Source organism: Lissotriton helveticus, chromosome 11 (genome assembly GCF_964261635.1).
Source record: "Lissotriton helveticus chromosome 11, aLisHel1.1, whole genome shotgun sequence".
Taxonomy (NCBI): Eukaryota; Metazoa; Chordata; class Amphibia; order Caudata; family Salamandridae; genus Lissotriton; species Lissotriton helveticus.
The window spans coordinates 431,092,459-431,116,897 of record NC_136072.1 but is presented as its reverse complement, the minus strand read 5'-3'; positions in this window follow the sequence as shown (position 1 = coordinate 431,116,897).

The window sequence follows — 24,439 nt, the reverse complement described above, 5'->3', positions numbered from 1 at the left end:
AGGCAAGCATTTAGATTTATACAAAGTCTTCAATTCAGCAATATGTTTTTGGCCTAATTTACTTGCAAAACGAAAGAGGGCCTCTATTGATCTCGTGGTCTTTTGTACTTGTGTCGTTATTAACGGGTCCCAGCTCAGAGTTTTGTTAAAAAGATTTCCCAAGTAGTTAAAATTTGGGACCTTTTCAATGGTCAAATTATCTACAACAAACCTACGAGTTTTTGTTCCGCTTGGACCGCAGACCATTGTGAAAGATTTTGTAAAATCGACCTTAAGGTCTAAACCCAGCATAAATTCATTAAAAGCATTCAAACATGTTTGCATACTGTTTGCAGTTATGGTCGTTAACACTCTATCGTCAGCGTAGGACAATAAAGGTATTTGTTTGCCTTTTATTTTAGGGAAGTCTGAAAATTTTTCCAATAAAAAAAATTCTAAACCATTTCTATAAACTAAAAACAAAAAAGGAGCCAGAATACAGCCCTGACGGACACCTTCGGTTGATGGGATAGGCCTTGTCTTTTCACCCCCAGGGCCATATCTGATGGCCACTGAAGTAGCAGCATGCAATCTGCGCAGCAGGGTGACTAAGGATTCCTCAGACCCCATAGCCTCCATTAACAACCACAGTTTCTCCCTGCACACAGTATCGAAGGCACTGGATAAGTCCATGAAGGCAGGTGTATAGAAACACCCCTGGCCTTCATGTATTTACCCATGATCAGGGCCAAATTGAGACATTGCTCCGTTGTCCCCCTACCCTTTCTAAACACATACTGTGAGTCCACAATAAGGCCACAGGAATTTGCCCATATTTCCAGATGGGCCAAAATTACTCTCCACATTAACTTGCAGGAGGCGTCTATTAAAGAAATTGACCTGTAACAGCAAGGGTCGCTTTTTTCACCTTTTTTAAAAATTGGCACAACTACTGCCTCTTTCCAGGATGACGGGATACGCCCAACAATAATTGCCTTAAAGACATTAAGAAGCAATGGCGCCCATACATCAACATTATATTCAAAAAGATCCAATGGTACAGCATCAGGACCTGGTGCCTTGAGGGGAATACCTTTTCTTAATGCCTCCTCAACTTCACCCAGAGAAGGTGAGAGGCTGAGTTGTTGTGCAGTTTCGGTATTAAAGCCAATTTCGTCCTCACCTCCATTTGTCAAAACGGCACCCTTCGGGTAAAAAATTCTAGAATAATGGGTCTCCCAAGTCTCCCCGGTTATATGGGCAATCATACTTCTTTTTTCATTACTGAGGAAAGGGCGATTTATTACCTCCCAGAACAATCTACTCTCCCTCAAATCAGAAGCTTTCTCAAGGTCATTCCAGGCTTTCTTTTTCAATTCCAATTTTCGTTTGTCAATGGTGTCCTTATAATTTCTCCTTGCCTTTTTCACCATTTTCTTATCCCAAGGAACTTGGCGTAGTGCCTTCTTAAATAATGTTTGTGCTGCGGAGCATTCAGCATCAAACCATTTATACTCCCGGGTATCGCCCTTCCTAGCAGGTTTAAGAAGGTATGTGGCCACACTCCCACAAATATCTTCAAAATTCTGGATTATCAGTTCAGGCTCACAGGAACTCGTTAGGCAAGTATCTACTTGAAAATATTTGGCTCCAAAAATCGTTTCCTCCAACTTTTTGGAATCAACCCTATCCCACTTTAACCTAAGACCTTGATTTTGACTGTATTTCATTGGTTGTTCAAAGGACTGCTTCCTGTCAACAACAGTACTCAAAAAGGCAAACAAGAGGATTATGATCACTAGCAGGATTTACTTCTATTCTAAAATCATCAATAAGTTGAACATACCTACTAGAGACCAATACAAAGTCAATTACACTCATTTGACCCCCAGTCCCTTGGAAGGTTGGTGTCGGCACCAATGAGGTATTAGTTGACATTTCTAGCATACAAAAATCGTTCATCACAATAATATTATTCAGTGCATCTCCCTGTGTGGTATGCTTAAAATGTGCCAGTGGTTGCTCGTTTGTATCAAGTAAACCGCAGACCTTGGTCCCATTTTGAGGGCATGAGGTACAATTAAAATCCCCTAACCACATAATACACAGGAGTGAAAAACTTTCAGTCACTTTAGCTATTTCAACCCGTAAACCGTCAATAACAGATGTAACATGAGTGTCAAAGATGTTATGATGCCAGTTAATTAAAAGCAGGGGGACAGAAAACAAATTTGTGATCAAGATCAGTTGATACCATGGGGAGACCACTATTTTATGTGTTTTTAGTGAATTATATTTCACCGAAATAGATGTCATCAGGCCACCCTTTGCTCTCCCTGACAAAGAAGGTTCAGCATGAACAGTAAATGAATGGTATCCATCCAAATTTTGGTTTGTTCTGCTCCAGGTTTCTTGGAGACAGATGATGTCAAAAGTTTTTATGTATTTCATTCATGCCTCATCCCTCAATCTTCGTGAGATACCTGCTACATTCCACGAGATTATGCGGAAGGCACGTCTGTCCGATCGATTACTTATTATTTCTGGATGTTTACTTTGTTTACTTATGATAATCCCTTCCCCCATTTGATCAGCATCTACCATATTGTGATTATCCTCAGGATCCATAATCAATACCCCCATGTTATCTGTATTTTTGGACAACTGTGGATCTCTATCTTCCCCCAAAGGGTCAATAAATATTATGCATTCGTTAATATCCTCAGGATTTAGTGAGGGAACAATCGTATCTTGAACATCATTTCTTATTGAGGTCCCTACTTGTAGTCAGTCAACCTCAGATAATGTGCTCAGGGGCCAAAACGATTTGCATGATACCATGGCGGGCACTCTGGTTGCTGATTTACTTTATATTGGCACTCTGTTCTTGCTAGATTGGATTGCCATATGGGGGGTGATGAAAGAATCCCAACGGTAGAATCATGACTTTTGATTTCTCCATGATTTGGCCAAACATCCGATCAATTATGGCTCTTGCAAGCCCTGGGGTCCTAAAAGTTAGGACTATACAATCCCCCTCCGATGATTTCTTACTTGGTCCAACCCATCTGACCCTTCGAGCCATAATGAGTTCAGAAAATAAGACATTACTATCTATTCCTGTCTTAGCATTAATGAAGTGCAATGATTTATTTCTCAGAGACAACCAGTCTTCCCCTTCCCCTGATGTTAATGGACATACGTTTGCTAAAACAACAATATATGGTGTAGCTTGGGGTGGCAAATTTAGGGTGGAGTCTCATCTGTCTACATGCAAATGACGTGGGGGACCTTCAATGGCCGCGTTTTTTTCCCGTCTATCCTCTTTTTGGGTATTTCCTACCCCCGATAGTTTGTTCTTAGGCATCCCAAGCTGTGTCGTACTTTGCCCTGAGCAGTCCACTGTGGCAATTTCCCCACTTCTGTTTTTAACCATTTGTTTATTTAACCCAGACCTCGGTTCAGCTTGTGGTGTACAATTATTTAGTTGTGGACTCTCCATATAAGATAGCCGGTTTTCCCTGTCAACTAATTTAGTTAAAATGGGTTTTAAATGGGCATTCATCTATACTTTCATCTTAGACCAGAAATGTTCCTCCGTACTCTGATGCATAGTGAATGGAATCTGTGTAGATGTAATATTTGTCATGGGAGAATCATGGTTTTCAGTAGTTAAATCTAGTCTTGGCTCAGTGATTTCTTGCGTGCCTTTCTTAGCCTGAAGTTTAGGTATGTAATGTTTACGAGGCTTCTTAGTTATCTGGCCCTTTCGTTTTTTACTCATAACAGCAGGGCTACTTCCACTTGTCTGTTTGGTTTTTTGTGCCCTTGTTGTAACAGTTGATTTGTTTCTTGTTATCGGGGATTCTGAAATCTCTTGAATACAAGGAGACTCTGGCAACGATGAGGGGCACTCGTTAAATTCTGGGATTCCACATGTCCCTCCTCTAAATTTAAGCTAGTAATACTAGGGGTACCATGACGACTCTGATGCAGTTGCGAATCTAATGACAACCTGTGTTCAGTCAATTTGATTTCATTTATATTTACCGAAGTAGCTTTTACTAGGAAGGCTTCCAGGGTACCTACTACCCCTTTCCCTTTGCCTTCCTTCGGTTTATTAATTTTCGCTAATACAAAATACTGTCTAAATTATTCAACAATAAAGACGCCTACATAAATAAGCAACATACAGAGGTCATAAAACATGCAATGGCCGCTGCCCAACACAGTTTTGATAAAATATGAATTTCAAACCTCTACACACAGTTTACGCCAAAGTCTTACTTCATATTGTGAAAATAATGTTAATAACGTAGCCCGGCCCGGCCTTTTTGGCCCCTGAAGGCCACAGATGGCCCGCCCTTTGCCCGCGCTTAGCCCGGCGCCGCCCGCGCGCGTCCCACGACTCGGGGCTCTCCTCGATTTTTAAGCGCCTCCGGGCGCGGAATAGGCGTGGGCGGCTTCCTGCCGCAAGGGTCCCTGAGTAGTGTAGTCCCCCCCCTCTCTGCGGCCGCGCCGGGATGTCAGGAGGCTGCGGCGGCGGGGGGAGACCAGCGCCAGGAGCAGGGAGCCAGGAGCTGAAAGCGGGGAGTCAAGGGGAGTCCAGGTCAGTCCCCAAGGTTTAAAATAGAGCACCCGCTCCACCGGGACTCTCCTCGATTTTTATGCGCCTCCTGGCGCGGAATAGGCATGGGCGGCTTCCTGCTGCAAGGGTCCCTGGGTAGTGTAGTCCCCCTCTCTGCAGCCGCGCCGGGATGTCAGGAGGCTGCGGCGGCGGGGTAGACCAGCGCCAGGAGCAGGGAGCCAGGAGCTGCAAGCAGGGAGCCAAGGGGAGTCCAGGTCAGTCCCCAAGGTTTAAAATGGAGCACCCCTATGGCTTGGATTGGATTGGCCTTGCCACTATGGAGTCGATATCTTTACTCGAGATTTTAGCTAGAGACGGGATTGATTTAAATAGTCGAAGAATGTTCCCTCTATTTAATATATCTTGTTTGCCTCATGATTCAAATTCTGGTTTGAAAATAAGCTGTGCCTTCTCATTTGGTAAATGTTCTTCATACCTATCTATTTCCGTATTTTGTATAGCCTTATATGTAATTTGCTTTACCCCCTCACGTTTTTCAATGACCAGTTGATCCCAGTCTGGTAGTTCTCTTTTTATATCTGCGATTTCTAATGTAGTTCTTCTGCCCTCCTCGTTTGCAGTGAATCTCCTATGATTTTCGGTTTTTTCGTCAACATGTTGGATTTGTTGTTGGCTTGTTTTTATAATTACCCTAAGTGATATGCTATCATCCCATACCTGAGATCAATATACGGTCGGGTAGGTATAAGTTTCTTCCTCCTCTTTTTCCACTATCCTGTCTTTAGGTTCAAGTGGGCTTGGTATAATCTTTTGTTTTGCTGACTCTTCTAGTTGTTTCCTTTTTATGAGCACCGGCACCTGCTCTATGTTGAACCCATTTCCAGTTGACTTCATTTTCTTCTGATTATTACCTTCCTCCGTTTTTTTCTGTTCATTCCCCGTATGCTTTACCTTGGCTAGCATAGTAGCTGTATTCTTTTGCACACTTATTTGTTCAGTAGATATTTCTTTTTCAAATATAGCAAAGCATTTGTTATTCCTACTCTTTGTTATAGGTGAACTGTTTTCTTTTAAGTCATTTTCTTCTTCCCTTGATGCTTCATTCCATGTTTTGTTTCCATGCATGTCTATAGATGTCAACAGTTCTTCATCCGGTTGTTTTACTACACAATTTAGCTGTTTCACCTTTTTTCTTGCTTTACGTAATTTTTCTATGACGTTTTGACATGGTAAACACGGGGGTATCTAGGTCATTGGAAGTACTGTGTTTAAAGAGAGTATGGCTTATGTTGCTTTGTCCTGAGTCAGAACTTCATCTGGATTATTTTTGATTGATTTTGATGAGAGAAAGATTATTGCCGATGCCAACTGTGTAAAAGAGTATAATAGGTTAAGAAGAGCGTATGCTCTTAATTTAGGTGAATATCCTGTGTTTGAAGAGCGTGTAATACGTCAAAAAAGAAGATATGAGAATATCTGTAGTGAAGTTATAGAGAAGAAAAAAATCAAGATAATGTTGAGATTGCAAGCAAAAAGAAAAAGGACACTATTGAAGAGATTGTTGGTTATCAGTTAGAAAATAGTTCAGGTATCAAATGCTATGCTAATGTAGTGGTCAATGTTGTTTTTTTTCTTTAAAGTTTGCAACTGCAAATATGGAGAATCGTGAAAAAAAGATTTTGTTCCTTGTTGCATTCTGTTTATGAAAAATTGAGAACTGATAAAAGTAAAATGCAAAGCATTTCTGATACTCGTAATCTTTTGGATATATGTTCTGGTTCTACACAATTTACGCAGAATACCCAACAAGATGCTCAGGAATTTCTAATGTAAATGCTTGCCGTATTGGAAAATGAAGGAATAGAAATTAAAAACTCTTTTTGGTCTTTGTTATAAATGGGAACTTCAATGTGAAAATTGTATGTTTCCATGTAGCACTAACATAGATACTGAAAGATTTATATATTTGACTTTACCAGACTGTAGAACAGTGTCTTTCAACAAACTAGTTAAAGCAGCAAATATGTATGTATGTAAATAGCCATATTTTGAGCATTTTCCTAAAGCTTAGGAGGTTTTTACATGATCGGATTTCCAACGGAAGGGAGTTCCATAATCTGGGGGCCAGAGTCGCAAACCTGCGTCCGTACCTAGGAAGGATGCTTTTGAAGAATTGGGGACTGCGGACGTGGAGGGACTTAAAAATAATACAGGCTGTCTTAAAAGCAACGCTTTGGGGGATTGGGAGCCAGTGAAGTTTTTTTAAGCAGGGGTCTGGCAGATTGCCAACGTGGTTGCTGGTGAATCAGTCTGGCCGCCTGGTTCTGGACCAACTGAAGGCATTTGCTGAGGAAGAGTGGAAGGACTAGGTAAATAGAATTGGCACAGTCCAGGTGTGATAGTACCAGGGCTATCACAACCTGGATCAGGGCCGAGTAGGTGAACATGCAGCTGATCTTCCTGATCTTGCGGAGCTGGAAGAAGCAGGAGGACACAACCGTGCCTACTTGAGTCTTTAGAGATAGATCATTATTGACGATCACCCCTAGGCTTTTTACCTAGGGAGATGGGATGCGCGGAGGGCCAAGATCTGTAGGCCAATAATGTGGGCACCAGAGAGTTTGGCTGTTCCCCTTCAGGACTAGCTCAGTTTTGCCAGGGTTCAGCTTCAGATGGTTGAGGTCCATCCACTGACGGATGTGAAGCATTGTACCCTGGAACTCCCGAATTGATTCAGGGGAGTTGTCTATTGTGAAGATCAACTGGAGATCATCCGCATAGTTAAAAGTGATAGTTTTAAATTCCTTCAGGGACTGGATCAAGGGTATCAAATGCAAGCTGAACAGTAAGGGGGACAGTGAGGGTACCTGAGGGACTCCACATGTTGTGTGAAGTTTGGGAGCAGTGAAAGGGACTAAGCGTACCGCTTGAGTGCGATCACTGAGAAAGGACCTGATCCAACTGTAAGCGGAGTCGCGGATGCCGGCCTATTTGACACGGTCCAATACGATGGCATGATCGACCGTGTCAAACGCATTTCCTCGTATGGCATCCAATACTGCTAAACAATGACCATCTCGTTGGAGTGGGCAGGGCGAAACCCTGCTTGATGGGGTCTAAAATACAAAGTACCATTTTTGAAACCATTGACCCACCAATACAAGTTTCTAAAAACCCACTCAGTGATTCCTAGGTCTACACACACATCTAAACACTCATCTATAAATTGACTAAAAAACGATGTTACAAATCAATAGAACACTGTCAAATGCACGTATACACCTATAGCAACATTGATACCCCAGCACACATCCTATTCACTTATACAGCCATCCTACTCACTTATGTAAGCTATTGATCACACTTACATTTACTCAGCTACACACTTATACAAACACTACTTCATTTGTATATACAGATAGTAACTCGTACTTTGCGTCTTATAAAATCACTATAACAAGTATACAGTCATCCATACAGTCATTTACACAATCATTGACACTTATGTATAGTTTTTTTATATACCACAACTGTCATACACAGTGCCTTTTATTTTTTCTACTTCATTGCACAAGTATCACTAAGAGATATATTTGCTCATCAACACAGTCATAAACATACTCACTCCCTCGAACAACTGTTTCCACATGCTCTCTTAACCTCATATACCTAGTGAATCAACTATTTATAAATCTTTGCACAATCACACCCCCCACCCAACTACACACACATCCCCCCCACCCAACTACACACACATCACTATCCCATACAAATACTTACTTAAACTAATCAATACTAATATATACTTTATGTAGCCTAGTAATCAACTAGCAGCAGTTTACACACAACCTGACAGACTGATACAGATATTCACACAGTTTAGTCACTTTCTAATATATTTAGTAAATACTATAAATTAGTCACTTAACCAATCAATCACACTGCTACTAAATCCTCCATCTAGATATTTATATATCCCACTCATTCTTCAATGCAGATTGCTATATATATATTACCTACTGGCAGTCGCCAGTAGGTTATATAGTTAGGATTGGCTACCATAGGAAATCTGCAACATTCTATTGGGAATAACTCTGGCGCAGTTGAGGAATTTGTGTGTAATTTTCCAAAATTTTGGCCAGCTCTGCTGCGCTGCTTCACTGAAAGTTTCGGAGGGATTCGTGAAGTGGGGGCAGAGAAAAAAGGGGGGTCCCAAACGGATTTTCCCCATCTTAATTTCCATAGGACGGTCTGGACAAGTCTACAGCCCGAACCGCTGAACGGAATTATGCCAAACTTTGCAAAATTGTAGGGACTGGTACGCAGATGTGCCTTTGCTATATTTGGTGAAAATCCCTCCAGTAGTTCCTGAGAAAATCAAAAGAGAATATATATATATATCTTAGCAGCTTACGTGTAAGCTTACTGTAAGCTTACCTTTCCGAGCATGAGCTGCATTCTGATTGGCTGCCAATGTCTGTCAACACTCCAAACCAGAAAGTGTTGGCAGCCATCTTGTGCCTCAGTAGACTGAGGCACAGGAAAGCAGAAAAACAAACATGTAGACTCAAAAAGGGGGCAGGGTAGAAGCAACCTGACCCCTTAGACCTGCTCAGGGGGTCCCACAAAAGAAAAATTGTTTTCAAAATTCAAATTCTTCATCCAAGAAGTGTTGGCAGTCATCTTGGGACCAATATACATGATCATACATATACATATACAAAAGCATTGTAGTTAATAGAGGGTTTTCAGGGACTTTAGTTAAATTATAAATCATTTGTTGATGGTACCATACTCATTTAGGAATTTTGGTGTATTCTAAGGTGATTTACCATGTGAAAAGCCTTCTGCTGGGATATCATGAATCATGTTTGAAGAAAACTATTATCTCATGCTTTTCCTACAGTGGTTTGGAAGGGGATCTATAAGCTAAACTGAAAGCATATTTTCTGTAAATTCACATTATCTTTCTCAGTCATGTGAGAATGAAGTCTGACATTCTCAGTAAAACATGTACAGAGACTTTCAGTTGATTCCTTTGTGTTCTAAAGAACAACTAGAGTGCTAACAGTCTTACTTATGACAAAACTATGGCACACCAGAAGCCATCTTGATTGGAATGAAGTGGTAAGTCTGAAAACATTTAATTTAAAAAGGAACAAAATGAGGGGGTTCATTTTGACATAGAAAGTATGATTAGTGCTTCTGAAAGAAAAATTAGGGCACATTTTGAGTGACTTCTCAAATACTCTTCTATTTCATTAACAATTCTGACATGCAGTCTCCCAAGATGGCCACCAGAGACAAAAGAGCCCAAAGGTAGCCCAAATATCACCCAGATATAGCCAAGTATAGCCCAATGACAGAATGGTCCCAGAGTGTTCTAAAGAACAACTAGAGCGCTAACAGTCTTACTTATGACAAAAGTATGGAATCAGAGATGAAGTTGTACAAGGAAGAGTTTCAGATAATCGCAAGGAAATAGAGAAGTTAAGTTCAAGGGATAGAGAGCTGGATGAAAGAGTAGAGAGGCTGGAAAATATGCAAAGGCGCAATAACTTAAAAATTCTTAAAGTACCAGAAGGGAAGGAGGGTTCGGACATAAAGAGTTTTGTAGTACAGCCTATTAAAGAAGGAAGTGCCGTTAGTCGAAAACAGAGGAAATGCTGATGCGAGATATTCAGCGAGTACATCGTGACCCATTTAGGTTGAACCTAGATCGCGCCAAACCAAGAAAAAATCTTGATTATTTTGGGACATATTCTGTAAAAGAAAAATTTTTGACAGCTGCTCTTAAGAAAAAGACTATAATGATAGATGGAACGGTAGTGGATATCAGGTCAGATTTGTCCCCAGCCACAGCAAACAGGCAATGGGAATTAGGAAAACGATTGATACCTTTAAGAGAAATAGGGGCTACGGCTCAGTTAAAATTTCCTGCCTTTTTGAAAGTGATGTGGCAAAACAAGATGTATACTTTCCGCACAGTTGAAAATGTAGACGCCTTTCTGGATAACACTCAGGTTGGATAAGAGTAGAACACTGACTATGTTTAGATAAACAGTAAAAAGAGACACCACCACTGCGACATCCACTGGCCTAGGCCATGGGAGTTATGGTTGGGTTTTCCGGGGAGGGGAGAGGGGGGGGGATAGGAAAAGTAGGTTGTGGGGGGAGGGAGGGGTAGGGGTAGAGGAGGGGGTGGGAGGGGGTGGGTTAAGGGAGAAAACAAGAAAAATATTCCTCAAGAGCTGCCTTACCGTCAAATAAGTAGTTGGGAAATATGGCTAGCGTATTATGAGTAGGATTACTAATAAGGAGCTGAGGTTCCTTACATGGAATGTGAATGGTCTCCGGTTAAAATGAGGAGATTATTAATTTTGAAATATTTAGAAGATTGTCCAGCACAGGTGATTATCCTACAAGAGACCCATTTAACTGAAAATGAAAGTAAGGAGATTTTCAGTACTCAAAAGTGGATTGCTAATGCTATTTTTACATCTCAAGATTTGGTTACGAAAGGGGTGGCTATTTTGATTAGGAAGGAGCTGATATAGTAGTTGAAATAAATCAGTAGATAGAAGAGGAAGATGGGTGATCGTTAAGTTAAGATTGGCAGGGGAAGCTCTTGTTATAGTTGGTTATTATGGCACGAATGTAGACGATCCACAATACTAGATAAAAAACCGAAGTGAGTTGTTGGAATTCTCAGGCAAAATAATTATGGCTGGAGATTTCAATACAGTATTAGATTGTAAGTTGGATAGAACTGGTAATGACAGGGCAATAGTAAACAGCAAAATGACAGCAAAGTTAAGGTCAGTTATGGCACAGCAAGGGCTTTGTGATATTTGGAGATTTAAAGCTGCACAGCAGACAGGATTTACCTTTTATAATAAAAAATACAAGCATAGTTCACGGATAGATTTTTTTTTGGTGGACACTAGGTTGAAAGAGCGGGTCACGAAGCTAGAACATATAGGGGCACATCTATCAGATCACTCAGCTGTGAGTCTAAACTTAAGATTGGAAATAGATGAAATGAGTTCTGTCTGGAGACTGGATCGAACAATTTTAGCAGATGAAGAATTTCTAGAAGCGTTTAAAGAGGAGATACGAGTCTTTTTAGATGTGAATGTGGGTTCAGCTAAGGAGGATAAAGTATGGGAAACTTGCAAAGCGTTTATGAGAGGGAGAATGGGAGCTCAGGGGGCCAAGAAGCGGAGACTGTATCATAGTTTGGTTACTAATCTGGAAAAAGAAATTTGAAATTGTGAATCTTAGTAGAACTGCTCAGGGAGGCAACATTTCAGAAGAGGCAGTTAAGAATAAGCTTTAGATTTAAAGATACAACTTACGGCAGTACTTGCTCAAAGAGCTAAAGAAAGATGGGAAGCTAGTCAGTTGGCACACTTTTCATATGGAGAGGGATGTGGCAAGTTATTAGCGTGGAAAGCTAAGAAAGACGTCATACGTAATCAAATTAAAGAGATTAAGAAGTCGGACACAGGGGAAGGCATAACAGAAAGGAAACAAATTGTAGAAGCATTTTATGACTATTTTGAGAATGTGTACACAGAGGATCTTTGTCCAAATAAAGCAGAGATAGAAAGCTGGCTACCCTTAGTGAAACCACTTTCAGTGGATGATATGCGGGAGTTACATAAGGAAATTACTCAAGAGGAGGTGAGGAAAGTGATTAAGGAGAGTAAAAGAGGGAAAGCCCCTGGGCCAGATGGCCTCCCAGGAGAAGTATACAAAGTCTTAGGAGACACAATTGTTCCCACATTATGTCATTTGTACAATAAAATCTTTAGAGGGGAGGTAATAATACCAAGCTCATGGAATGAGGCAACTATTATTCTAATACTTAAACCAGGGAAATCACCAAAGAGTTTGGATGCTTATAGACCTATCTCACTTTTAAATTGTGATTACAAATTCTTCTCTAAAATACTAGCGGATAGACTCGGTAAAATTATGCATAAATTGATCCACGAAGACCAAAGGGGTTTTATCAAGATGAGATATCTAAAAGAGCTTACATACTCATTGATAGGAATGATAGATATAGCTTCCAATTATGAATATCCCTTGGCAGTGATCGCGTTAGACGCTGCCAAGGCTTTTGATCGAGTTAACTTTACATATTTAAAAACACTCCTGCAATTTCTTAACTTAGGAGACAAATTCACGCAATCTATTTTTTCTTTGTATTGCTCACCAACATCGCGTGTATTGGTTAATGGGACTCTCACACACCCTATCAAAGTAATGCGGGGCACCAGACAAGGATGCCCTTTATCACCCTTGCTTTTTAATTTATATATAGAGCCTCTTGCCTGCAAAATTAGAGCTTCAGAAGAGATACCCCCTTTTGTTGTGATGGACTGGTCAAAGAAACTTGGATTATATGCAGATGATATTATTGTTTATTCCTCAAATCTGGTCGGTTCTTTGGAAAATCTAGTTAAAATAACAAAGGATTTTGGAAAGATCTCTGGTTATCAGTTAAACCAAGACAAGACTGAAATAATGACCTGGAATCTTAACACAGGAGGGGTAAAAACTACAGCAGAAATGAGATACTTTGGGGTCAGGATTACACAAAAAATTGAAGATCTGACAAAAACAAATTTTGATAGGGTCAAAAAAGAAGTTGTGGATACCCTAAATGGATGGAAGAATCTACCTCTTTCAATATATGGACGATCTAATCTTGTAAAAATGGTGATTGTACCGAAAATTACTTTTTTGTTTGAGACTATCCCGTTGGGTTTTAAAAAGGAATGGCTGGTTAAGTTACAGAGCACGATAACATCTTTTATTTGGGCGTCAAAGGCCTCTCGGATTTCATGGAAGAAAATAAGGAGGAGAATCAATAAAGGAGGGTTGGCGGCCCCAGATATACAAATTTATGCATGGGCTTTTTGCTTAAAAAATTGCAGCATGTTGTTGGGTACCCTACCGAGTTCTTCGATTGGCGAAATGTTTGGAATTTTGCTGAAAAGGTCTGGATATCATGATTTTGGTTTTTTGTATAAGTTTGCAGACCCTAAATTTTTTAAAAAGGTGAGACTTAAGACTTTGAGAGACTTGGCTGAGATATGGTATAAAATTAGAAGAATATCAAAATTGCCCTACTTTAGCTACATGGCTCCAATATGAGAGTCTCCTGGTGCTCCATCCTGGACAAAAGACGCCCTAGCACTGCATCTGAAAAAGGAACCTGCTCTGCAAAGGTGGAAAGATTTGTTTGAAGATGGCAAACTTATAACATGGGGTTTCTGCCAGCAAATGTGGGGTCCGGTTTTTTCAAAATATAAATATCTACAGATCCAAAGCTGGGCAAATGACTTGGAAACAGAGATCGGAACTGAAAATGAGTTTGAGTTAAAGTTGGAGACAGGGATCTTTAAGAAGGAAGTGGCCTTTTGGTACTGGCAAATACTAGAAATGGAAGATGGATCATTCGTTTTGCCAGAGACCCTGTGGATGGATAGCTTGCCAAGGATCGCGACAGAAAACCAATGGCAAGTAACTATGTTCATGCTCTACAGTATTGTTAAACCTGCAAACCTAAGGCGAAACCTTTTATTTACCATTCACAGGGCATATTGGTCTCTGTATAGACTTTCTAAATTTAAAGATGGAGGAATTGTTGGATGCCCAAAATGTAAAGCTCCAAATGTGGATGATTTGCATATGTTTGTGTCCTGTCCAAAAATCAAGCAATTCTGGATAGATGTAAGTAACTCTCTCTCCAAATCTCTGAACCAACGCATTGAGGTAAGCCCTGAATTAATTATTACGGGGAGATATGATTTAGAAAATAGATTTTTGAATAACAAGGTTAGACTTATTTTTTATGCTATGTTGCTAGCACGTCGAGAGATATGTAAATTATGGGTCTCACCACTTAGTCCTAGTTTAATGGATTGGATTCTAGCTATGAGGTATATGGCTAAGCTTGATATTTAAGACCGTTCTAAGAGAAATAGAGGTTTTTGGATACCCTTCCTGTTATGTTTTGGTTGAATTATTCTTATGTTGAAGTCCGATGATTAAGCCCGTGCCTGTCTCGCTGGTATATGGTTTTCTTCAGGACGATAAATAGAGATGGAGGAGGACACACACATTGAGTCAGGTGGCCAAGAGGGATAGTTCAGAGGAAGGCCAGACTCAAGAATATGTGATGTTCATGCCCCATTACTCTAAACCAGCCTATGAGATAAAAAGCCCAGTGGTGGATTAAGATAGAAGTTTTGGGTGGCGAGGTGGCAAATGAGGATAAAAGAAATCAAAAAAAAAAAAAAAAAATGAGGGGGTTCATTTTGCCAATAAAAGTATGATTAGTGCTTCTGAAAGAAAAATTAGGGCACATTTTGAGTGACTTCTCAAATACTCTTCTATTTCATTAAACAATTCTGACATGCAGTCTCCCAAGATGGCCACCAGAGACAAAAGAGCCCAAAGGTAGCCCAAATATCACCCAGATATAGCCCAAGTATAGCCCAATGACAGAATGTCCCAGAGTGTTCTAAAGAACAACTAGAGCGCTAACAGTCTTACTTATGACAAAAGTATGGCACAACAGAAGCCATCTTGATTGGAATGAAGTGGTAAGTCTGAAAACATTTAATTTAAAAAGGAACAAAATGAGGGGGTTCATTTTGCCATAGAAAGTATGATTAGTGCTTCAGAAAGAAAAATTAGGGCACATTTTGAGTGACTTCTCAAATCCTCTTCTATTTCATTAAAATAATTCTGACATGCAGATTGAAACATGCACTTTGAATACCAGCAGCAGACTTCCCTGGTGAGCAGTAGCTTTACTACAGTGATATAATGAGCAACTAGAGTGCTAACATTCAGAATTTATGGCAAATGTTTGACACACCTGAATGCCTTCTTGATGGAACCAAAGTAAACAAGCATTGAAAATGCAATAGATCTCGCCCTCGTTTAAGTTAAAGCCATTCTGTTTGTAATGAGGTGGCTTTTTAGCTTTGCTTTTAATAGTGTTTTTCAAACTTTCATGTAAATAACATGCATATGTATGCATATATGCATATGTATGCATGCATTATATTTGTATTTATATAGATATGCAGATTATATATGTTTGTATATGTGTATATATATATATATATGCCATCTCCAGAACACCAGCCAGATACACACACGAGCGGGTGCACACAAAACGGCGGTGTGCCCGTTGAAGTAATCGATGCTTCTAATTTCCAAGGATATTTAATCCATAAAGAACGTAGCACACGTTTTCATATTGTGAAAATAATGTTAATAACGTAGCCCGGCCCGGCCTTTTTTGGCCCCTGAAAGCCACAGATGGCCCGCCCTTTGCCCGGGCTTAGCCCGGCGCCGCCCGCGCGCGTCCCACGACTCGGGGGCTCTCCTCGATTTTTAAGCGCCTCCGGGCGCGGAATAGGCGTGGGCGGCTTCCTGCCGCAAGGGTCCCTGAGTAGTGTAGTCCCCCCCCTCTCTGCGGCCGCGCCGGGATGTCAGGAGGCTGCGGCGGCGGGGGGAGACCAGCGCCAGGAGCAGGGAGCCAGGAGCTGAAAGCGGGGAGTCAAGGGGAGTCCAGGTCAGTCCCCAAGGTTTAAAATAGAGCACCCGCTCCACCGGGACTCTCCTCGATTTTTATGCGCCTCCTGGCGCGGAATAGGCATGGGCGGCTTCCTGCTGCAAGGGTCCCTGGGTAGTGTAGTCCCCCTCTCTGCAGCCGCGCCGGGATGTCAGGAGGCTGTGGCGGCGGGGTAGACCAGCGCCAGGAGCAGGGAGCCAGGAGCTGCAAGCAGGGAGCCAAGGGGAGTCCAGGTCAGTCCCCAAGGTTTAAAATGGAGCACCTCTATGGCTTGGATTGGATTGGCCTTGCCACTATGGAGTCGATATCTTTACTCGAGATTTTAGCTAGAGGCGGGATTGATTTAAATAGTCGAAGAATGTTCCCTCTATTTAATATATCTTGTTTGCCTCATGATTCAAATTCTGGTTTGAAAATAAGCTGTGCCTTCTCATTTGGTAAATGTTCTTCATACCTATCTATTTCCGTATTTTGTATAGCCTTATATGTAATTTGCTTTACGCCCTCACGTTTTTCAATGACCAGTTGATCCCAGTCTGGTAGTTCTCTTTTTATATCTGCGATTTCTAATGTAGTTCTTCTGCCCTCCTCGTTTGCAGTGAATCTCCTATGATTTTCGGTTTTTTCGTCAACATGTTGGATTTGTTGTTGGCTTGTTTTTATAATTACCCTAAGTGATATGCTATCATCCCATACCTGAGATCAATATACGGTCGGGTAGGTATAAGTTTCTTCCTCCTCTTTTTCCACTATCCTGTCTTTAGGTTCAAGTGGGCTTGGTATAATCTTTTGTTTTGCTGACTCTTCTAGTTGTTTCCTTTTTATGAGCACCGGCACCTGCTCTATGTTGAACCCATTTCCAGTTGACTTCATTTTCTTCTGATTATTACCTTCCTCCGTTTTTTTCTGTTCATTCCCCGTATGCTTTACCTTGGCTAGCATAGTAGCTGTATTCTTTTGCACACTTATTTGTTCAGTAGATAGTTCTTTTTCAAATATAGCAAAGCATTTGTTATTCCTACTCTTTGTTATAGGTGAACTGTTTTCTTTTAAGTCATTTTCTTCTTCCCTTGATGCTTCATTCCATGTTTTGTTTCCATGCATGTCTATAGATGTCAACAGTTCTTCATCCGGTTGTTTTACTACACAATTTAGCTGTTTCACCTTTTTTCTTGCTTTACGTAATTTTTCTATGACGTTTTGACATGGTAAACACGGGGGTATCTAGGTCATTGGAAGTACTGTGTTTAAAGAGAGTATGGCTTATGTTGCTTTGTCCTGAGTCAGAACTTTATCTGGATTATTTTTGATTGATTTTGATGAGAGAAAGATTATTGCCGATGCCAACTGTGTAAAAGAGTATAATAGGTTAAGAAGAGCGTATGCTCTTAATTTAGGTGAATATCCTGTGTTTGAAGAGCGTGTAATAGGTCAAAAAAGAAGATATGAGAATATCTGTAGTGAAGTTATAGAGAAGAAAAAAATCAAGATAATGTTGAGATTGCAAGCAAAAAGAAAAAGGACACTATTGAAGAGATTGTTGGTTATCAGTTAGAAAATAGTTCAGGTATCAAATGCTATGCTAATGTAGTGGTCAATGTTGTTTTTTTTCTTTAAAGTTTGCAACTGCAAATATGGAGAATCGTGAAAAAAAGATTTTGTTCCTTGTTGCATTCTGTTTATGAAAAATTGAGAACTGATAAAAGTAAAATGCAAAGCATTTCTGATACTCGTAATCTTTTGGATATATGTTCTGGTTCTACACAATTTACGCAGAATACCCAACAAGATGCTCAGGAATTTCTAATGTATATGCTTGCCGTATTGGAAAATGAAGGAATAGAAATTAAAAACTCTTTTTGGTCTTTGTTATAAATGGGAACTTCAATGTGAAAATTGTATGTTTCCATGTAGCACTAACATAGATACTGAAAGATTTATATATTTGACTTTACCAGACTGTAGAACAGTGTCTTTCAACAAACTAGTTAAAGCAGCAAATATGTATGTATGTAAATAGCCATATTTTGAGCATTTTCCTAAAGCTTAGGAGGTTTTTACATGATCGGATTTCCAACGGAAGGGAGTTCCATAATCTGGGGGCCAGAGTCGCAAACCTGCGTCCGTACCTAGGAAGGATGCTTTTGAAGAATTGGGGACTGCGGCCGTGGAGGGACTTAAAAAGAATACAGGCTGTCTTAAAAGCAACGCTTTGGGGGATTGGGAGCCAGTGAAGTTTTTTTAAGCAGGGGTCTGGCAGATTGCCAACGTGGTTGCTGGTGAATCAGTCTGGCCGCCTGGTTCTGGACCAACTGAAGGCATTTGCTGAGGAAGAGTGGAAGGACTAGGTAAATAGAATTGGCACAGTCCAGGTGTGATAGTACCAGGGCTATCACAACCTGGATCAGGGCCGAGTGGGTGAACATGCAGCTGATCTTCCTGATCTTGCGGAGCTGGAAGAAGCAGGAGGACACAACCGTGCCTACTTGAGTCTTTAGAGATAGATCATTATTGACGATCACCCCTAGGCTTTTTACCGAGGGAGATGGGATGGGCGGAGGGCCAAGATCTGTAGGCCAATAATGTGGGCACCAGAGAGTTTGGCTGTTCCCCTTTAGGACTAGCTCAGTTTTGCCAGGGTTCAGCTTCAGATGGTTGAGGTCCATCCACTGACGGATGTGAAGCATTGTACCCTGGTACTCCCGAATTGATTCAGGGGAGTTGTCTATTGTGAAGATCAACTGGAGATCATCCGCATAGTTAAAAGTGATAGTTTTAAATTCCTTCAGGGACTGGATCAAGGGTATCAAATGCAAGCTGAACAGTAAGGGGGACAGTGAGGGTACCTGAGGGACTCCACATGTTGTGTGAAGTTTGGGAGCAGTGAAAGGGACTAAGCGTACCGCTTGAGTGTGATCACTGAGAAAGGACCTGATCCAACTGTAAGCGGAGTCGCGGATGCCGGCCTATTTGACACGGTCCAATACGATGGCATGATCGACCGTGTCAAACGCATTTCCTCGTATGGCATCCAATACTGCTAAACAATGACCATCTCGTTGGAGTGGGCAGGGCGAAACCCTGCTTGATGGGGTCTAAAATACAAAGTAAGATTTTTGAAACCATTGACCCACCAATACAAGTTTCTAAAAACCCACTCAGTGATTCCTAGGTCTACACACACATCTAAACACTCATCTATAAATTGACTAAAAAACGATGTTACAAATCAATAGAACACTGTCAAATGCACGTATACACCTACAGCAACATTGATACCCCAGCACACATCCTATTCACTTATACAGCCATCCTACTCACTTATGTAAGCTATTGATCACACTTACATTTACTCAGCTACACACTTATACAAACACTACTTCATTTGTATATACAGATAGTAACTCGTACTTTGCGTCTTATAAAATCACTATAACAAGTATACAGTCATCCATACAGTCATTTACACAATCATTGACACTTATGTATAGTTTTTTTATATACCACAACTGTCATACACAGTGCCTTTTATTTTTTCTACTTCATTGCACAAGTATCACTAAGAGATATATTTGCTCATCAACACAGTCATAAACATACTCACTCCCTCGAACAACTGTTTCCACATGCTCTCTTAACCTCATATACCTAGTGAATCAACTATTTATAAATCTTTGCACAATCACACCCCCCACCCAACTACACACACATTCACTATCCCATACAAATACTTACTTAACTAATCAATATCTAATATATACTTTATGTAGCTAGTAATCAACTAGCAGCAGTTTACACAACAACTGACAGACTGATACAGATATTCACACAGTTTAGTCACTTTCTAATATATTTAGTAAGATACTATAAATTAGTCACTTAACCAATCAATCACACTGCTACTAAATCCTCCATCTAGATATTTATATATCCACTCATTCTTCAATGCAGATTGCTATATATATATTACCTACTGGCAGTCGCCAGTAGGTATATGTAGTTAGGATTGGCTACCATAGGAAATCTGCAACATTCTATTGGGAATAACTCTGGCGCAGGTTGAGGAATTTGTGTGTAATTTTCCAAAATTTTGGCCAGCTCTGCTGCGCTGCTTCACTGAAAGTTTCGGAGGGATTCGTGAAGTGGGGGCAGAGAAAAAAGGGGGGTCCCAAAACGGATTTTCCCCCATCTTAATTTCCATAGGACGGTCTGACAAGTCTACAGCCCGAACCGCTGAACGGAATTATGCCAAACTTTGCAAAATTGTAGGGACTGGTACGCAGATGTGCCTTTGCTATATTTGGTGAAAATCCCTCCAGTAGTTCCTGAGAAAATCAAAAGAGAAAATATATATATATCTATCGCAGCTTACGTGTAAGCTTACTGTAAGCTTACCTTTCCGAGCATGAGCTGCATTCTGATTGGCTGCCAATGTCTGTCAACACTCCAAACCAGAAAGTGTTGGCAGCCATCTTGTGCCTCAGTAGACTGAGGCACAGGAAAGCAGAAAAACAAACATGTAGAACTCAAAAAGGGGGCAGGGTAGAAGCAACCTGACCCCTTAGACCTGCTCAGGGGGTCCCACAAAAGAAAAATTGTTTTCAAAATTCAAATTCTTCATCCAAGAAGTGTTGGCAGTCATCTTGGGACCAATATACATGATCATACATATACATATACAAAAGCATTGTAGTTAATAGAGGGTTTCAGGACTTTAGTTAAATTATAAATCATTTGTTGATGGTACCATACTCATTTTAGGAATTTTGGTGTATTCTAAGGTGATTTTACCATGTGAAAAAGCCTTCTGCTGGGATATCATGAATCATGTTTGAAAGAAAACTATTATCTCATGCTTTTCCTACAGTGGTTTGGAAGGGGATCTATAAGCTAAACTAAAAGCATATTTTCTGTAAATTCACATTATCTTTCTCAGTCATGTGAGAATGAAGTCTGACTGTAAAGTATGAATCAAGGCGTTGAAATCCAATAAAAGGGTTTATTAGGTGAAGGGAAAAGGCACAGAGCATCCAGTAAGGAGGAGAGCAGGATCAAACTGCCAAACAGAGAATCTGGAACATAGAACCAGGGAGGCTCACGCAGGAGCCAGGTTCTAGTTCCAACAAGGAAATAAATAAATAATAAGGAACATCACAGAAGGGAAATAATAGAATGCAACACATCTCCCCCCTATAAAACAAGCAGAGCTGTAAATAGAAGGGAAATATTAAGACAGGAACCTAGAAGGTAAAACAACAGGTCTGGCATTGGTTTTGACTCTATGAGCCACAGACTGAGAATGTGGAACGTTGGTACTGTCATGATGAGTAGGACTCTGAGCAGAACATTTGTCATGAGTAGATGTCTGGGCAGAACCTGGAGGAACAGACTTACACTTGGCAACCCTCCTTATGTTCCAGGCTCTACCATCTTGGGTAATGACAGAATTCCTGAAAACTTTGACAATCTTAATGGGATTGCCGAACTTAGAAAGACCTTTGAGAGTGAACCCAGGTTTCTTGATCCTGACCCACTCACCCGCAACAAAATCAGGAACTTTCACATTCATTTTCCGGTCAAACAAATTCTTCATAGTGTTCTGTTTGGTTTCAACCCGACTGGCCACTTGCGAGATGTCCAAGTGGTCAACCTTAACATCCAACTTCTTAACCCACCAGGGACAGATTTCGGAACTAGGAGTTCTCCCTCTTAGAAGCTGGAAGGGACTGACTTCAGTGACGGCATGTGGGGTGATGCGGTACATCCAAAGTCTTTCCCTTACCACATCCCTCCAAGATTCACCCGAAGAACAAGCAAGCTCCACAGCATTTTTGAGGACACGGTTAAACCTCTCAACTTGGCCATTTTCTCTAGGCTCATACAACGAGGTAGTGTGATGCTTGATACCACAAGAAACAAGAAAATCCTCCATGTCCCGAGAGATAAGTTGAACGCCATTATCAGTAATAAGGATTTCAGGGGAACCCTCTCTAGCAAAAACTTCCCTGAGGAAAGAAATGATGACCAAGGTGGTGGCACAGGAGACAAACTTAACTTCCGGCCATTTGCTGTGATAGTCAATTAAAACTAAAGCAAAACGAGCATTCTCTGGTAGGCGATGGAAGGGACCAGAAATGTCAAAAGCTAGTTTCTGCCAGGGATGGTCAGGCCAAGAAACAGGATGAAGGGGAGCAGAAGACACTTTAAGCATCTTATCACTACTAATGCAATCCACACAGTCACGGACAGTTCTGTCTACCATCTTGTCAAGGCCAGGCCACCAAAAGTTGGTCCTAATGAGACGTTTCATAGAGGACATTCCAATATGAGTCCTATGGGCCAAAGAAAGAATCTTGTTGTACAGTGAAGCAGGAGGAATCATTTTCCCAGCCTTAAACAAAATCCTTCCTACAGCCTCAATCTCAGACGAAACTTGACAAAAAGGGGCAAATTCAGGTAAAACAGATTTATCCTTGGGCCAACCTTTTTCCAAACAGTCAAAAATAAATGAGAAAATAGGATCCTTCTCAACTTCCGACATCCACTCAATCTCAGAGATACCCCGGAAATCACTAGAAATATAGTCATTGACCACAGAAACAATGTCAATTTCACGATTATCCGGGTTGGAACCAACATCAGGGCAAGGCAACCTGGAGAGAAAATCCGCCGTGACATTACTCCTACCAGGAACATACAAAACCTCAAAATCATACTCCTGCAATTTTGAAGATAAGCGTGCAATGCGAGCAGTTGAGTTCCAACCTCCCCCAGGAGACAAAATTCCAACCAAAGGCTTGTGGTCAGTTTTAAGAATGAATCTGTTGCCCCAAACATAATTGCGAAAATGCTCCACAGCCCATGTGCAGGCTAACAACTCCCTTTCGATGACCGCATACCTCCTCTCAGTGAGTGATAGGGTCCTTGACGCAAAGGCAACACACCATTCCTCTTTGCCAGAAACCTGACCTAACACAGCTCCAAGACCATAACAACTGGCATCCACGGTAATAATACACTTCTTGTTAAGAGAGAAGGATCTCAAAGTGGGAGCATTGACGATATCTTCTTTGATGGAAGAAAAGGCAGACTCCTGTCTTTCAGACCACACAAAGTCTGAGGACTTCCTGGTAAGCTCCCTGAGGGGTTCCATTTTCGTGGCGAAATTGCGAATGAACTTACTGTAGTACTCGCATAAGCCAGCGAAGGAAAGCAATTTCTCCTTGTTATCAGGAGAAGGGGCTTTTACAATGGCATCAACAAGGGAACGCTTGGGAACTACACCGTCAGCAGACAAGGTGTGACCCAAGTATTCGACACTCTTACAAAATAATTTACACTTGTTAAATTTGAGGGTAAGACCAGCATCACATAACTTATTGCACACATCCTTAAGATGGACACGATGATCATCCACATTCTTGGAAAAAATGAGGATATCATCCTGGAAACACTTTACGAAAGAGCTAACTTCCTTAAAAATATGGTGCATGGCCCTCTGAAACACCGAAGCGGCGGAGGCTAGGCCAAAAGGCATCCGCTTAAATTGAAAAAGACCAAACGGAGTGATGAAAGCAGTAAAATGTTTTGCATCATCAGTCAATTCGATTTGGTGATAAGCGGAACGCAAATCAAGTGTGGAAAAAATGCAAGCACCATCCAACAAACAAACCATTTCGTTTATATTAGGGAGAGGGTGACAATCAGTGATTAAATTAGCATTGAGAGCCCTTAGGTCCACACACAACCTGATACTTTTATCGGATTTCTGAGCCAAAACGATGGGCGAAACCCATTCAGAGGATTCCACTTCCTCAATAACACCTCCAAGGACCATGTCGTCCAATAAGACCTTGAGTTCAGCTCTTATACTAATGGGTACACCCCTCAATTTTTGTTTGACTGGGATGGCACCACTTTTAACTTTGATCCTATGGGAAAAACCCCTAAGTTTGCCAAGTTTCTCAGAAAAAACTTGAGGAAATAACAAAGGGAGGTCCTTCTCAAGATCACACTCATTCTTGGAAGATTCAGAAGCAATCATACTATCATCAGACAGAAGAGTATTGGCCTTACAGGAAGCAGTGTTGTCCAAAGGTGCAGTGTCACAAGTGATGGCAACCACAGAGATAGGATCTTTGTTCCTGGGATTTAAGGTAATTCCAAGTTTGAATTGATCCCTCCAGCCCAGAACATTCACACCTTTGACAGCAATATACATCTTGATCCAAGCACTGTTCCCTCTAAATTCAATGATAACCTCTTTA